Here is a 14703-nt window from a genome sequence, read left to right as displayed (position 1 = left end):
CCCAGGAAACCGCCATGATTTCCGGAGCAGTACCAATGCCATCAAAAGCCTGGTGGAAACAGAATACAGAAGACCAAAGGCTCACCATCGGAGACACAGAGAAGGACAAAGCCGCCATGGAACCAAAACTGCAAGTCTACCCCATGCTCATCTACACCATGATCCACCTGGAACACCAACGCTGATGAAGACGATGAGGGTGAGTACAGCCGCCTAGCACACAAGGGAGGGAAGGAGGAAAAGGAGAGTGACACACACATGCACAACACACACCCATCACATACACCATACACACAATCAGCTGCAGACGAAAAACAATGGCACACGACACATGGCATAATAATGCAAGGACAACACGAAGGCAGTAATGAGAATGTATTGAATGTGAACAGCCACCAAATGAACCAATTGGGCGAAAAACAGATAAGTACAAATATACACAAAGGGCCAATGCCCAGTCCAAAGTACTAAGGGCCCACATGGCTACAGGGCACAGTCTAAGGCCAACTCGACTCCTGACATCATCCGGATAGAACACTGCAGGGGCATCAGTTTGCAGGTGGGCAGGCACCTCAGGGGGATGGGGGTTGGGGGGCACCTCAGCCGAATACGGGAACATGCCCACTGGTTCATGCCGATTTCTCTCTGCTGGGGAGTGCAAGGTCACAGTCTCTCAGGTGGGTGACTTACCCACTGGTTCTGGAGGGGGCTTTATGCCCATTTCTCTCTGCTGGGGAGTGCAAGGTCACAGTCTCTCAGGTGGGGAACTTGCCCACTGCTTCTGGAGGGGGCCCCTTGCACAGCAGTCGCTGGAGGGTGGCCTCCATGCCCTCCGCTGGTGGTGAGGGCTGCACTGTCTCATCTGGAGGTGAGGGCAGCACTGTCTCAGCAGGTGAAGGTGCCCGCTAGGCAGCCTCTGCTGGAGGTGAGGGATGCACTGTCTCAGCAGGTAAAGGTGCCTCCTCGGCAGCCTCTGCAGGAGGAGTGGGCTGCACTGGCTCAGCTGGCTGTGAGGGCTCCGTGACCACTGGTGGTGTCACCCTGACAGCTCCTCAGGAATCGAATGCTTCTTCCCCTTCATGGCAGGAAGTGTGGGATCCTTACCCTTCCTGGCAGGGGTTGAGGGCTTCTTCCCCTTTATGGCAGGAGGTGCGGGCCCCTTACCCTTCCTGGCAGGAGTTCAGGGCTTCATCCCCTTCATGGCAGGAGGTGCCGGCTCCTTCCCCTTCATGGCAGGAGTTGAGGGCTTCTTCCCCTTCATGGCAGGAAGTGTGGAATCCTTACCCTTCCTGGCTGATGGAGTGGGATCCTTTACTGTCTTGCCTCCACGACTAGGAGGTGCCTCCCCTGTCTGCGTGGACTGTTTGGCTGAGGTGCTGGGCTGGGTCGTTGGGACCCTGCTCCTACGGGCACGACGCCGGGGAGGGGGAGGGAAGAGGTCAAGTTGGGCAAAGAAAAGCTTTTTAGGGACGGTGGGGCGGTATGAGGGAGGAGGGATGGGAGTGAAGGTTGAGGGAGTGGTTGTGCTGATGTGAGGTGGATGGCTGCTGGGTGTCTGAGTGCTTGCGTTTGTGTCCTTTAGGAGGGGGGGACACGTGGAGGGATGTAGTGGAGGTGTCTGCTAGTGAATTGTGTGTGCTGCGTGGTGTGCTGATGCTGGTGGTGGATGTTGATGAAGTGCATGCAGGTGTGAGTGTGGACGTGACTGTGAGGGAGGTGGAGGAGGAAGAGAAGGGGGAGACAGTGGAGGCAGTGGATGTGGTTGTGTCTGGTGAGTGCTTGTGGGATGAAGTGTGGTGCCTGTGTTTGACTGTGCCACTCGTGTGTTGTCTTGTGTGCATGCTCATCGGTATGTGTGCATGGGATGGGTTGGGGTTGAGGAGACTGGGATTGGGAAGTGGTGGTTGGAGGGGGGACGGTAGGAACAGGGACAATGGCTGCCATCAGAGAGGAGGCCAGAGCCTGAAACGATCTTGGTTGGGCCGCCAATCCACCGTGGATGCCCTCCAGGAATGCATTGCATTGCTGCATCTGGGATGCTGGCCCCTGGATGGCATTCACAATGGTTGACTGCCCTAGAGAGATGGATCTCAGGAGGTCAATAGCCTCCTCACTCAGGACATCGGGGCTCACTGGGTCAAGGCCTGAGGTGCCTGGGGCGAAGGAAATGCCCACCCTCCTGGGTGAGCGGGCACAGGCAACTCGCTGAGGGGCTACTGGGAGGTCGGTGGTGGTGGTACGGGGTGGTGGCTGTACCTGCAGCTGGGGTGGTCGCAGAGGTGTCTGCCACCACCAGGGAGCTTCCATGGGAGGAGGTATCTGAGTCTGTGTTGTCACCTCCTGTCTCTGCAGTGGTGATCCACTCGCCCTCCGTCGCAGGGGTTCCCTCAGCGTCGGTGGACTGTGCCTCCTGGGTCCTGTGGGATGCAGCTAACTCTGTCATCGGTGCCCGTGCTCCTCCACCAGATGATGCTAATGCACACATGGACAGGATGACAAAAGAAAAAAGAGGGGGAGAGGGGAAAGGAAACACTGGATCAATTACTGCACCAACATCACAGTTGGCATACACAGCAATGTCACACACAGGGATCAGGATTGAACACTATGCATTGTACTGCCATTGATTTGGCTAGATGCCACGACAAGATGAGGGCCAAACACCGCCAACTGCACCCTTCCTGGGACTGACAAAGCCCTGACTGACATGGAATGCTAACAAGCTAGGTTACCTGCATTTGCCATACACCCATTACCCTTGAGCTGGATCACGCTGCAATGTCTGACCTTGCATTAAGGGGCACCCACTAACTCACAACCACCACCCGGATCCCATGCCACCTACCAATTATAGTTGTAACACCCACTGTACTTACCCCCTTGTGGCTGCTGTGATGCCCTCAAGCGCCCATCCAGTTCTGGGTAGGCCAATGCCAGTATGCGGGCCATCAGGGGGAGACAGGTTCCGACGGGCACCCCTTCCTCATTGGGAGGCCATCCCCAGCTGGGCTTCCGCGGTCTTCTGTACCCAGCGTCTCAGGTCCTCCCACCGTTGTCTACAGTGGGTGCTCCACCTGCCATAGACCCCCTGGGTCCGCACGTCCTTGGCGATGGCACGCCATAATCCCTTCTTTTGATGGGCGCTGACCTGCACAGGTAATACAGACAGAAGGACACCATTACACATACAATCCAGCCTGTCATACATATGGCCCACCAATCCCGTTTCCATCACCATTGGCACACACATCGCCCGGCGCACACCATGTATACCACCTCAAGACATCCCCCCGATGACACGATGCTTGCACACACATCTCCAACTATCCTTCACAGATGCATCATGCCCAAGGTGTAATCACCTGTTGGTCTGGAGGCCCATACAGCAGTCCGTACTAGGTTAGGGCCCCATCAACCAATTGTTCCAACTCCTCCGTAGTGAAGGCAAGGGCCCTTTCCTCAGTCACACGGTCCATGGTAGGTTCCAGACACAGGTCACAGCAGCACACGCAGTGTAGGTGTTCTCCTGTTGAAGGTCAGGAAACAAGTGAGGAATCTGATGGAAAATAGCAGTCACATCCTCGGCGGTGTACACCATCACCGCAGGCGCTGATGCCCATTAGCCACTGTACTCCACAGAGTCCCATATTATCCAATGAGGAATTGCATGGCAGTGCAAGACCGCCTTCTGCCACGACTCCCAGCGTCAGCAGAGTTACCTCACTTCCACCTGTCCCTACATACAGGACAGGTGGTCGCCATTTCATGGTGGTGGGCAATGATTATATTAACCTTAACTGCGTCACTGCTTAGATTTGCACATACCTTGCCATTCCCATTGTCCCATCACATAAATGCACTATGTACATTGAGGTGGTGGTTCCATTGTTCAGATTGTGCCAGCTTACTAACTAACTCATGTGTCCTGTAGATTCCTACCGCTGAGGATGAATAGGAGGAGGAGACAACTCCCGTGTACAGACCCCTTGTGGACTTGGCTACACTGGAGGACAGGCACATTATACTCACCTATAGACTGGACAGGGCCACTATCACAGAGCTGTGTGCCCAATTGGAGCCTGACCTGATCTCAGCTATCCGTCATCCGACTGGGATCCCCCCTCTTGTGCAAGTGCTAATCTGTGAATTTTGCAATGTCAAGATACTCCACCTGCTGCTCCTGGAGCAGAAGGGTAATGGACAATGTTTACAGGTGTAGATACAACAGGAATTGCTAAAGTCTGAGAGAAATCGCTATTTAGGAAATGTAAAATGTTATGTACCAAGATATCGATTTCCCAATAACAATTCCTACAAAGTAGGAATCGCTATTAGAAAATTGCAAATAATTAATCCCATGTCATATGTGACAATAAGCCGGTTTTGCATTTCCCAAATAGCGATTTCCTATTTAGGAAATGCAAAACCAAGGATAGCTGTGGGCAAAAGGCCCCGAAATGCACCCCAAAGATAGTGTAGAGCACCACATGCTCACGGGGCATGTGTGTGTTGTATTGCACTTTAAAAAAATATTTTGGAGTGCTTATTTGAAATACCCAGGATTACCATGGATGGTAATTGCATTTCCTAAATGTCCAATTCGCATTTAAGAAATGCTTAGTACAGCTGAATAGGAATCACAAATACATAATCACTATTTGCAATTTCCTATTCAGAGGGTCATAAATTGCAATTTCTACTGGGTAGAAATCGCAATTTAGGATTCCCTAAAGGGCCTTGTACATCTGAAAAGCCAATTTTGCGTTTCTTAACGGTGCGAAATAGCGATTCGGACTGTTAAGAAATGCAAAATGGCTTTCTACATCTGGCCCAGTACCACTAGATGTTGTAGTACCATATGAGTCTGATGACAGAGCAACATAAGGCGATGGATGTAAGGACAACAGAGCATCTAAGAGGTCATCACGAGAATTATTATCAGTACCAGATTTTCTCTGCAGTATTAGCTTTTTCATTTCCCTGTTTCCGATTCTTTTTGGGCTTCTCTGTGGTCAATGCAGGGCACGTTCTAGCTCCCTCATCTACACATTTCAATCACTTATGCTGTTCCTCATCCCATTTACTATCAGCTTAATCACACACCGCTATCTTTGTTCAATTTTGATATTTTTCTTTTTCCCTTTACATATGCCTCACACTCACTAGCATTTCATTATTTATATTGTGCAAGTCTAGGAGGTGGTTTTATGTCATATAGGCCCTCATTACAACCCTGGCGGTCGGTGTTAAAGCGGCGGTAATACCGCCAACAGGCCGGCGGTTAAAAAAATGGAATCACAACCATGTCGGAAACCGCCAATATAGACAGCCACTTTAACACTTCGACCGCCACGGTGGTAGAAACAAACACCGCGGCGGTAACCGCCAACAGACAGGCGGAACACAATGTACCGCCCACTGTATTAAAAGGCATCAATCCGCCAGCTTTTCCGGGGCAGTACCAACGCCATCAAAAGCACGGCGGAAACAGTCTTTGGAACGGAAACCACTCACCTCTCGACACCCAACGAGGAACCAGGACGCCATGGAGCCCGAGTTACAGGTCCTGCCCATGTTTGTTTACCTCCTCTTCTACCAGGAGCAGCAAAGACGCCGGTGACGACCACGTTGAGTACTGCACCTAGCACACAGGGGAGGGGGCAGGAAAAAGAGAGTGACACACACACACACGCAACATGCAACACCCCCACCCTCACCCACAACAACATACACACAAACACATGCAGCAACTTGACATTTACACCCCGTCACCCTCTGGAAGAACGCAAGGACAGAATGAAATGATTGAAACAAGTGTAATCATCAAAAAATCAGATAGACCAAAATTTAAATCATCAGTATATACATATATGTACATCAACTACACAAGTCCGGATAGTAATGAAATCATTGTCCGTGGACCAGTGGTCCAGTGGTCCCAAAATGTATGGCCGAAGCCCACACATGATACCTGACTCGAAACGGAGAGAACACTGCTGGGGCATCAGACTGAAAATAAACAGGCACCTCAGAGGGAGGGGGGGCACCTCAGCCGGATGAACGGATGACACCACTGCTCCACGAGGGGCCTCCATGCCCACAGTTTAGTCCTGGGGAGTGCAAAGCCACATTCTCTCAAGTCTCTCCAGTGGGTGGTTTGCCCACCGCTTTATCCTGGGGAGTGCAAAGCCACAGTCTCCCAAGTCTCTCCAGTGGGTGGTTTGCCCACTGCTTTATCCTGGGGAGTGCAAAGCCACAGTCTCTCAAGTGGATGTAATTCTCCACTGGGTCTGGAGGGGGCTTTGTGCCCAGAGTGCTTCATCCTGCCAAGGACCGTGTGAGTGGATGCTTTTCTCCACTGATTCTGGAGGGGGCTTTGTGCCCAGAGTGCTTCATTCTGCCAAGGACTGGGTGAGTGGATGCTTTTCTCCACTGCTTCTGGAGGGGGCTTTGTGCCCAGAGTGCTTCATCCTGCCAAGGATTGGGGATGTGGATGTTTTTCTCCACTGGTTCTGGGGGGGGGGGCTTTGTGCCTAGAGTGCTTCATCCTGCCAAGGACTGTGTGAGTGGATGCTTTTCTCCACTGCTTCTGGAGGGGGCTTTGTGCCCAGAGTGCTTCATCCTGCCAAGGATTGGGGTTGTGGATGCTTTTCTCCACTGGTTCTGGAGGGGCTTTGTGCCCAGAGTGCTTCATCCTGCCAAGGACTATGTGAGTGGATGCTTTTCTCCACTGGTTCCGGAGAGGGCTTTGTGCCCAGAGTGCTTCACATGCAGTGTGCCAGGTCCCATTCCCTCACCTTGGTGTGTGTGCCATGAGATTGCCTGAGAACAGGTAGCATGATACTCCATGGAGGCAGAGACACACTCCACCCTGCTGCGACTTCGCCTGCCACCTGCAGGTACAAACAGTGCTGGGTGTTGTGCTTCATGTACGCTGTGCAGAGTCCAGGACGTCTCCTGCAGCCTCGGACGGCTGCCCACTGGGGATGATAGCCATGTCAGCTGTGGTAGCACTGTCTAAGCATGTCGCAGGGCTGGTGGCGGTGGTTGCAGCGGTGTCTGTGGCGGATATGCTGGCGGTGGTAAATGTGTCAGCACCTGTGGAGGGACACAGCAGGACGTCTCCTGCAGCCCCGGACGGCTGCCCACTGGGGATGATGCTGGGGACTGTTGCTGAGGCAGCAGACAGGCAGGTGGCGGTGTCCACCGACGTACAGGTTGCTGTTCTGGTTGCCAGAAGGGGTGACTCTTGCTCCTCAGCCGGAGGCTCCGTGACCTGTCCTGACTTCCCCTTCACCTTGTGTCCCTTCCCCACCTTTGATGTCGCTGCTGGTCCCTTGGCACCGTCCCCTTTAGGCTTGGAGGAGCCCTTGCTGGGTGGTTCGTGCGACTTTTCCCTACGGCATGTGGGCACCTTCTTCACCTTGGTAGGTGGCGGAATGGGCTAATCCTTGGCCTCGCTATGGGTGCCGCCCGCGATGTGACCGGACTTGCTGAGACCACAGTGCTGGAGGATTTGGTGGCTGAGGTGCTGGGCTGGAACCTGGACATCCTGGCCGTAGGGGAAGGATGGAGGGGGGGAGGTGTAGGGAAGAGGTCAATGTTAGCCAGGAAGAGTTTCTTAGACACACTGGGACTGGAAGATGGAGGGGACTTGGGAGTGGAGGAAGAGGTAGTGGTTGTAGGAGGTGTACGTCTGCTGAATTTGGGTGAAGGTGCATAGGCCGGAGGCTGTTGTGAGGTGGATGGCTGTTGGGTGGGTGTGTGCCTGCGTTTGTGTACTTTGGGAGGAGGGCTCACAGACACACTGGGAGAGGACACAGGGGATGTGTGAATGGTAGCAGGGGTGGTGATTGCACATGAGCAGTGTGTGGTGATGGGCATGCTGGTGATGGAGGTAGTGGATGAAGATGTAGTGCATGCAGGTGTGAGTGGAGACGAGACAGGGAGGGAGGAGGAGGACGTGGAGGAGGGGGACACAGTGGAGGCAGTGGATGTTGGTGTGTCTGCATGGGGATGATGCTTGTGTGAGTGCCTCTGGGATGTGTGGTGCTTATGTTTGCCATGTCCACTCTTGTGTGTTGATGAGTGTGCATGCTGGTCTGATGGTGTGCTTGGGATAGGCTGAGGTACAGGGGATTGGGTCTGGGTAGAGGAAGTTGGAGGGGGGAGGCTGGACACAGAGACAATGGCTGCCATCAGTGCTGAGGCCAGAGCCTGAAATGCTCGCTGTTGGGCCGCCACACCAGAATGAATGCCTTCCAGGTATGCATTTGTTTGCTGAAAATGCCTCTCAACACCCTGGATGGCATTCAAAATGGTTGACTGCCCAACAGTGAGGGATCTCAGGAGGTCAATAGCCTCCTCACTGAGGGCAGCAAGGCTGACTATGGCAGGGCCTTAGGTGCCTGGGGCGAAGGAGATGCCCATCCTCCTGGGTGAGCGGCCACAGGAAACTCAATGAGGGGCTTCTGGGAGGGCGGTGCTGGTAGGGGGGGTGGTGGCTGTACCTGTTGTTGTGGTGAGCATAGAGGTGCCCGTCACCGCAAGGGAGCTCCCATCAGAGGAGGAGTCGCTGTCGCTGGTGTCTGCTCCTGTCCCCGTCGTGGAGCTCCCCTGCCCTCCGTCCCACTGGTGCCTTCAGACTCTGTAAATTCACCCTCCAGGGCCATGTGAGTTGCAGCTCCCTCCGTCTCCGGTGTCAATGCTCCTCCGCCAGATGATGCTAATGCACACAAGGACAGGGTGACAAAACAAAAAGGGGGGAAAAAGACATAGGAGACACATGGTCAGTGCCTGCAACACCACTACCGTTGGCAGACACAACACACAGGGAGCAGCCCTATGCACTAACAGTGCAGGGGAAAAGCACATGCCCATGGGGGACTTTGTCTAGACCCATTTCATGCACAGCTGGAACCCAGAGGAGCCTGACTAGGTGTAGAGGGCAACTACCACCTTTGGGGTTGGAGTGGGACTGAGCCTGCTAAACAATGGATCTACCTTGGCGCGTCTGCCCTGGCCTAGAGGAACCCACAGCCCACCTCCCCCACCCAGACACCTCGTCAAGCGCGCAGAGTCAGCTGAATGAGACTGTACTCACCCCCTTGTGGCTGCTGTGATGCCCTCAAGCGCCCATCCAACTCAGGATATGCCACCACCAGGATCCGGTACATCAGGGGGGTCATGGTGCGACGGGCACCCCTTCCACGTTGGGAGGCCATCCCCAGCTGGGCCTCTGCCATCTTCTTGCTCCAGCGGCGCAGGTCCTACCATCTTTTACGGCAGTGGGTGCTCCGTCTATGGTAGACCCCCAGGGTCCGCTCTTCCTTGGCGATGGCACACCAAATACCCTTCTTCTGGTGGGCCCTGACCTAGAGGAATAGTGAAGTAAAAAAGGATGTTACTCTCCCGTATAGTTCTTCTCACACATTTGGCCACAAACCTCCCACCCTGGCCCAGAAGAACATACACTCACCATCCTCACATGCTGGTCTGTCCCCCCCGTCTCTTCCATCCATGACACTCCATACAATCATGTCCCATCCACCATGCACACATTTTACTCACCTGTTTGTCTGGAGGACCGTAAAGTAGCATGTACTGGGGGAGGACCCCATCCATCAGTTTCTCCAACTCCTCCGCAGTGAAGGCAGGGGCCCTTTCCCCAGACACTGTAGCCATTGTCGCTTCCAGACACAGGTCACAGCAGCACTTGCAGTGTAGGTCCTCTCCTGTTGAAGGTCAGGTATCAAGTGAGGGAACTGATAGAAAATGGTGGTCACGTCCGCGGCAGTGCGTACTGTCACCGCCGGCGTACATCGTCATTGGCTCCTGGAACCCATAGGGCCCATTAGTAACCAATGCTGAATTGCGCAGCGGTCTGTGACAGCCTACCGCGATGCTGCACAATGCCAGCGCAGTTACCTCATTTCCTCTTGTCCCTCCTTACAGGTCAGGCAGCCGCCATTTCAGGGGGCCACATGCCAGGCCAACTAACTGCGTCACAGCAATTTTGGCCAGGAATACGGACAGACAAAGGCACACATAGATTAGTTCACGATTGTGCTAAACAGCCTTGTGAAACCTATGTGGTGTATGACCCTCTGCTCACCCTTCTCCTACATAGGGCACATCCGCTGGAGCAGGTGATGAGATGGCGGCATCCTCCGGTGTACAGCTCCCTGGTGGACCTGTCGACAATGGAAGACAGACATATCATTATCACTTACAGACTTGATCGTGCCACAATCCAGGAACTGTGTGCCCAATTGGAGCCAGACCTGATGTCAGCTATCCGCCATCCCACAGGAATCCCCCCTCTAGTGCAGGTCCTGTCAGTGCTTCATTTCCTGGCAAGTGGGTCCTTTCAAACAACAGTGGCCATGGCATCAGGGATGTCACAGTCAATGTTCTCTAACGCGTTGTCCAGAGTGTTATCTGCTGAAACACATGCGCAGCTACATCGTTTTCCCTCAGGTGGAGGATTTGTGAAGGTGACTTCTATGCCCTGGGACATACCCCCAACATCATTGATGCCATTGATGGTACACATGTGGCATTTATACCCCCGCAGGAATGAACAGGTGTACAGAAACTAGAAAAGCTACCATTCAATGAATGTGCAGATAGTGTGTTTGGCAGACCAGTACATCTCCCATGTGAATGCCAAGTATCTTGGCTCAGTGCATGACGCTTACATTTTGAGGAATAGCAGCATCCCTTATGTGATGGGGCAACTCCAGAGGCACCGTGTGTGGCTAATAGGTGAGCCCAAGGTCCCCACACAGTTTAAATAGGTGTCTGGGTATGGGAGATTCCCTAATGGTTGGAGGATGTCTAACAATTGTCCCTCGATATTTGCAGGTGACTCTGGTTACCCCAATCTGTCATGGCTACTGACCCCAGCGAGGAATCCCAGGACAAGGGCAGAGGAACGCTACAATGAGGCACATGGGTGAACTAGGAGGATAAAAGAGCGCACCTTTGGCCTCCTGAATGGCCAGATTCCGGTGCCTCCATCTGACAGGTGGTTCCCTATACTACTCACCGAAGAAGGTGTGCTAAATAATCGTGGCATGCTGTATGTTGCACAACCTGGCATTGCGACGCCAGGTGCCTTTTCTGCAGGAGGATGGGCCTGATGCTGGTCTTGTGGCAGCTGTGGAGCCTGTGGACAATGAAGAAGAGGAGGCAGAAGAAGAAGATATAGACAACCGAAACAACATCATCATGCAATACTTCCAGTGAGACACAGGTAAGAGGATGGCACTGCTTCACACATCTCATACTACTGTAGGACATAGCATAAATCTGCCTTTTTACCTCTGTGTATGGACCCTGACATGTCACTTTGGCTTTCCATTTCACAGATCTGGGTCCCACTTTGTGCCCTCTGCTATGTTTACTGCTGCCCAACAACTGTGTAACCATGGTATGTGGACATGAACATTGACATTGCTAGATTTCCGAAAGGTTGCAATTACACATTTGTGAAACTACAGACTGACTCCAGATTGATTTGTGATTCAAGGGTGTTTATTTCTGTGCTAATAAGTGGTGGGGGGTGTGCAATGGGCTGGGGTGATGGTGGAGGAATGTCCATGGTAGAGTCCAGTCTCTTTGTATCACAGGTGCATTGTCCATGGGGGCATAGGAAGTGGAGCAATGGCAGTTTAAGGTGGACAGGGTGACAAAGTGGGACAGAAGGGTGACAATCAGGAGGGTCTTATTTCCTGGCGGGGGTCTTGGCAATGTTCTCTGTCTTGTTCCTGGATCTCAGGGACCGTTTGCGGGATGGTTCTCCTTCTGCAGAGGGTGGGGTGCTGGTGGCCTGTTTTTCCTGTGGCGGGGCCTCCTGTCTATTAGCGCCGGCGGAGGTGGAGGGCTGTTCATCATCCAGGGTAGTGTCAGGGGCCCGTTTGTGTGCCACTGTGTCCCTCATGGTGTTGGCCAGGTCTGCCAGCACCCCTGCAATGGTGACCAGGGTGGTGTTGATGGACCTCAAGTCCTCCCTGATCCCCAGGTAGTATTCCTCCTGCAGCCGCTGGGTCTCCTGAAACTTGGCCAGTGCCGTGCCCGTCTCCTGGGAATGGTGGTATGCTCCCATGATGTTGGAGAGTGCCTCGTGGAGAGTGGGTTCCCTGGGCCTGTCCTCCCCCTGTCGCACAGCAGTCCTCCCAGCTTCCTGTACCTCTGTCCCCTGAACCATGTGCCCACTGACGCCAGGTCCCTGATTGTCTTGGGTTGGTGGGTTCGCCTGGGGTCCCTGTAGTGGTGGGCACACTGCTAATTGACGTGTCCTGGGGACAGTGGCATGGGCCCGCTGGGTGGGTGCTGTGGTGGTGTTTCCTGAGGGGGGAGGGTCTGTGGTAGATTGTGACTGTGGCAGGGGAACCGACTGTCCAGAGGTCCCTGATGGGCCGGGCTGGTCATCTTGATCCAAGCGTGAAGAGCTGCTGTCATCACTGTGGGCCTTTTCTGTGGGGGGACTGGATATGGCTTGAACCTCCTGTCCGGTGACATTGGTTATGGGTCCTGTTGGGATGTAAATGCATAGTTTTAGTATCTGTGTGTGCCATCTTGTGCATTAGGTGAGTTACCCTCTTCTCCTGTGCTTGCCTTGTTGTGTTTGCCATTGTGTGATTAGTGTTTTGGGGTTTGTGTGGTTATCTGTACTGGACATGCTTTGGCAATGGGTGTCCATGCTTTGGTGTTGCATGCAGGGCTTGGTATTGGGATGGGTGGGTTGTGATAGTGGGGCATATGTGAGGTGTTGGAGTGATGGGGCGAGGGGGTCTGTGGGGGTATGTGATGGCATGCAGGTAGGGTGGGGGGATAAATTAGTAAAGATTTGACTTACCAGAGTCCAGTCCTCCTGCTACTCCCGCGAGGCCCTCAGGATGCAGTATTGTCAAGACTTCCTCCTCCCATGTTGTTAGTTGTGGGGGAGGGGGTGGGGGTCCACCGCCAGTCCTCTGTACATCAATCTGTTGGCAGGATACCACTGAACGCACCTTCCCCCGTAGGTCGTTCCACCTCTTCCTGATGTCATCCCTTGTTCTTGGATGCTGGATGCTGTCCCACTGCGTTGACCCTGTTGACAATTCTCCGCCATAGCTCCTTCTTCCTAGCAATGGAGGTGTGCAGCACCTGGGATCCGAATAGCTGTGGCTCTACCCGGATGATTTCTTCCACCATGACACTGAGCTCCTCCTCAGAAAACCTGGGGTGTCTTTGAGGTGCCGTGATGTGGTGTACGTGATGTGTGAGGTAATGTTTGTTGTGATGTGTGAAATGTTGTGTTGCTGTGTGTTGTTTGAGGTGCGTGGATGTTGTATGAGTGATGGTGTAGTGTGCTTGTGGATGCTGGTGTAGTGTTGGCAATTCTCTCTCTGTGCTTCTTCACCAAAATGTTGTTGTAAGGGTGTGTGGGTAATGTGGGAGTGTGTTTTATAGTGTTGTGGGTGTGTGGGTGTGGTGTGTGTATGTGTATCAGGTGTGTGTATTTCGAATTGTCCAATGTAGTTGTGTTTTGTAAATGTGTGTGTATTTTGAGCGCGGGTCATGATAGTGTGGGCGTATTCTTGTTGGCGTGACGGTGTGGGTTTTCCTATCGCCAGTTTATTACTGCCATTTGGTGTGGCGGACTTGTGTGGGTGTATTGTGGCAGATTACGATCTGTGGGTCGTAATACCTGTAGCAGATTTCCGCCACGGTATGTAGGCGGCCTTCAGCACGGTGGTAAGCAGGATTTACTGCCAGGGTTGTAATGAGGGCCATAATGTTCACCTCAAATACTCAATAACCCATATTGTGAAAATCCTTTTCTCCTGTGACAATTGTTACTGTGCTACAACTTGCCACAGCAGGGATATTTGTATCTGAAATGTCAGGTATAATCATCAAATAACCCCTACCATTGGCTGTATGGACCTTTGTTAGCCGACAAGGAGAGTGGGCAAGGAGTTAACATTAACATTAATTACCAGAACAGTGAATACCAAATGGGACGTCACAGGAAATGACAAGGAGAATCAAAATTTGTTTAAAATGACTTATTTACCAAATTAGTTAAAACCAGGTCATTATATAATTCTGTATTCACATTTAGTAATTGTTTTACAGATTCAAATAACATAAAAAATGATATTTCACAATATGATAAAATAGCACATTTGTAAGAATTACAAATATATGCAAAATACACACCACAGTGGTCATTCTGAGTTTGGCGTTAACCTGACCGCCAGGCCGGCGGTGGTGTTTTGACCACCGTCAGGGTGGTGGTGCAGACCGCCATATAACAAGTAAGGCGGTGAACTCAACGTAACACAGACAACTCACCTCCGGCACCGCCATCCCCGAGGGGCAGCATCCGGTGGCGGAAGCCAACTTCAGGCTGGCGGAAGCCAATGCCCCGCCCACCATATTCCGAGTCACCACACCACCAGGACATTCGGGGCGGGCGGGCTGGCCGTGACAAAAAACCTGGCAAAAACAGAAAGTATAAAAGGAGACACCCACCTCCAGGCACAGAGATGCGTCCACGGCCGCCATGGCAAATGAACTGCTAGTCTTCCCATCATTGTATCTCGCCGTACACCTTCAGGGCCACCAACAACTACGAAAACAACAACCGTAAGTACGTCTAGCACAGAGTGGAGGAAATGGCAGTGACACACTCCCACACATGACACACAT

This window comes from Pleurodeles waltl, chromosome 6, assembly GCF_031143425.1.
Source record: "Pleurodeles waltl isolate 20211129_DDA chromosome 6, aPleWal1.hap1.20221129, whole genome shotgun sequence".
Taxonomy (NCBI): domain Eukaryota; kingdom Metazoa; phylum Chordata; class Amphibia; order Caudata; family Salamandridae; genus Pleurodeles; species Pleurodeles waltl.
The sequence above is the reverse complement of the archived record's forward strand: the minus strand, read 5'-3'. Positions refer to the sequence as shown.